Raw genomic sequence first — 3455 nt, forward strand, 5'->3', positions numbered from 1 at the left:
GCTTCGGTTTTCTTTTGCGATTGGGGACAAATTAAGGACAAATGAGGCACGCACTTAAAATGTATCCTTAAACGCCACCCAACCGTTTGCGATTCCTTCATCAGTCAAGGTTTAATTAAAGAACAAAACATCGAAAAATAATAATAGATCACGACGTTTCGATCGTCACACAAGCGATCGTCCTCAGATGACTTTACCGAAAGAACCAAAGAGTATGGATTACTGCAGTCACGAAAGCTTCAAATGAAGATTGAACACAACATCGTTGGTGCCATTATTGCAGATGGACCCTTGACTTCAGTTGTGTGTGGGCCTTTGAGTGGTGGGTTTTTGCCGGGTAGTCCAGTTTCCTCCCATACGATGCAACACACTCATTCATGAAATTGGCCAAACATGCCAATGCAGGAACCTCCTGGCAGTCGTAAGACTCAGGGATGCCCCCGATGGGCAAATAACACCATTATTATTCGCAAACATCATCCTTCAAAACCCCTTTGGCTTGTTCCATCAGTAGCTGTGCCTTTCATTAGAATAATTATCAGCAGCGACCATGATTTATCCACTGCTAGATAAAGGTTGCCTAAGTAACCCCCACATCTCTCAATGTCGTAATGTACCACATCCTACAAACGAGCTAATTTAATCGCTCCATCTCAGGAGGGGACATTCTCTTGGGCTGCCACTCAGTCATTGTAGGTAACGATTAGGAATTCCACGCCAACTATTTAAATGTTAACTACTTTTTTATCACTGCACCCATGTTAAAGGAATCAGCATAAGGCTATGTTGTTGGTCAAAAGAGACAAGTCCTGTAAAATGTTTCGAGTAATGTTTATTTCATGTTTCTACCTTGCCGGGTGGAACAATGCCCATGACACCTGTACCAGCCAGATAACTTCTGCGTTGCTCATTCATTTATTGCACGGATTGTTTTTTTTACCATCAGATTTATTTCACCTAATGGTGCCCAGACTACGGGTATGGGCAGTGCAATATCTGTAATATATTACCAAATTTAAAACAAATTACATGATCGTGAGCGGTCTAAACTCCTGATTCAGGAGGGCACTGCCGAGTTTTCTCAGTAGGAGGCAATGTTGCTACGTGTAAGCCAATTAATTGACAGATAAATTTCCCATCATTGGGGTGTTTGGCCAATACCACAAAGACAGTGTGTATGGGAAGACAACCGGGAAACCCGGAGGAAACAGCAGGGGAACATACAAACCCGGCCACAGAAAGGCGACCGAGTCTAGAATCGAGCCCCTGGGCCCTCTTTTTTATTATTATTACTACACGCTTTTTATTAACTCACTCTGTTGTATCCTCAAATCTTGTTACTCAATTTTAACCCACTTCCCAATGTGGTATCGACTGCAAACTTGATATACTTATGTCATACTGATGACAATACTATATTCTATCATTAAAAATATATATATTTTGGAACATTGTTTTTTATATCATCAGACCTCCTCTGCCAGTACCAAAATGTAATAATAGGGTTGTTCCCCTTTTTTCTAAAAAAAGGGGGAAAACTCCTATTATTATTGTTTTTTTATGTTATGTTTCGGCTTGGGTCTAATTGTCCACGCTCAACTGACGTTGGCTGTAAATGACCACGGCCCCCTTACGTCATGGCAAGCTTCGGGGCCACTTCCTGGAGTCGTGGAGTTCTTGCATTACTAGTACATTTCATAAAAGCGTGTTTTTTTAAAGTTATTTTTAAAAATATCATTTATTGTTGTGTGGCACGAATGTGAGTACTGCAGCACCCCCACCCCAAATGCAGCGCTGTAGTTGTAACAGAGAATGCGGTGCAATGCCTGGCCATGTTTTCACGAAATGCAACGCACCGGCAATTTATTGTCGCGGCTCGAATGTGAACACTCGGGCGGAGCTGTGAATACTTTTTTTAATTTCCCACTTCTATTTGCAAGACACATAACACGGAGACTTTCGCAACCGGTACGATCTCAATTAGTCGGCTTGTACGTATGGCAACAACAACTTAGAGCAAAATGTGGTTTGAGACGCTGCGTTTTTTTTTTTTTCCGGTTTATAAGACGCACGACCCCCCGCCCCCCCCCCCCCCACCGCGGCACGTGCGTCTTCTCAAAATAGGGTGCGTCTTATAATCCGGTCTGTGTGCGTGTGTGTGCGGCTTATTTTCCGGAGCGTCTTACAATGCGCACATTTTCGGAAAGGCGAGCAGTGTATATTCGCATTACGATGACAGAGAGCTGTGTTGTTTTAGCAGCGTCGTGGGGTTTTTGGTGTTTTGCAACGCGCTCAAGCGTTCGCATATTCATCAGAAGTCTTCATTCGGGGCTAGGCATTGTAAAGGTATTACGATTTACAATAAAACTAAATTAAGTGCGTTACAAGAGACAATATAATCGGCATCGGGACACAATGGGCGCTTTAATAAACAGCACAAAAAAACTACACAAAGCGACCAAAAAAAAACATAAGAGAGGCGACAACGTCGCAGGAAAGGCGCAGCAGTTTGGTAATCTACACGATGACAAAGACAAAGGTCCCCCGTATAGCCGTGACCGACTGTTGGGGCAAGTGCTGCTCGCGAGCAGCGCCTGTGAAGGCGGACACGGCACAGTCGGGTGGGGTGGCCACCACCACGCCCGACCGCCTTTGTCTCCCCAGTGAGTGATGTTTACTCATTTAAGGCTGAGTCGACCTAGGGGAGGCCCAGGACCGGTTCCGATAATCGTCACTGGTGTTGGCCGTGAGCCGGAATCGAACTGGGAGCCGTTTGACCATACTTCACCACACCGGTCAGTGCGGGTCGGTGAAAGGAGGAGGGCCCGTGGTCGGTTCAGATATCATTCACCACTCATGTTAGCAGTGGATGCCAATCAAACTCTCATTTGCCAGGTTCAAGTCATCATCGGTCGTGTTCAATTCACTGATGGATTAAGCCCTGCCCCAAGCCGCCGCCGCCGTCACCGAGCTAATTCCTACACACGAAATAAATCCATTGCTCCCATCTCAGTGAATATCTCCTCCGGCAGGATGCGTTTGCATTCCATGGCTGAAATAGCTTTTTTTTTAAATATCCCAGCTCTGCCACACGTACACATTCCTGAAAGTAAACATTTGTCCCAGCCAACAGATCCCACCACCAATTCTATTCAATCGGATTTAGCCTTGGAGTGAAATGTAAGGGCTGATCGAATGCTCGTTGGTCCATTTGCTACGGTCTCCACTCGTTCTCGGAGCTGCTATTTATTTGTTTAGGGAGCGTAAACAGCGAGTTGTATTTTGAATGCCTGCAAAGAAGATAGCCGATGTGAAATTCTGCTTACGCCAGTTTACGCTTTCGAAAACAAAGTGGCTTTTCAACAATTGTGTGTTCGCAATGTTTTTTTTAACTGCTGCACTGATTTACTGTCAAACATTTTATGAGGATTCTGAGTATTTGTTTCCTCGTTTTT

Source organism: Petromyzon marinus, chromosome 30 (genome assembly GCF_048934315.1).
Source record: "Petromyzon marinus isolate PM22_M1 ecotype Great Lakes invasive population chromosome 30, UKy_Petmar_22M1.pri1.0, whole genome shotgun sequence".
NCBI lineage: Eukaryota > Metazoa > Chordata > Hyperoartia > Petromyzontiformes > Petromyzontidae > Petromyzon > Petromyzon marinus.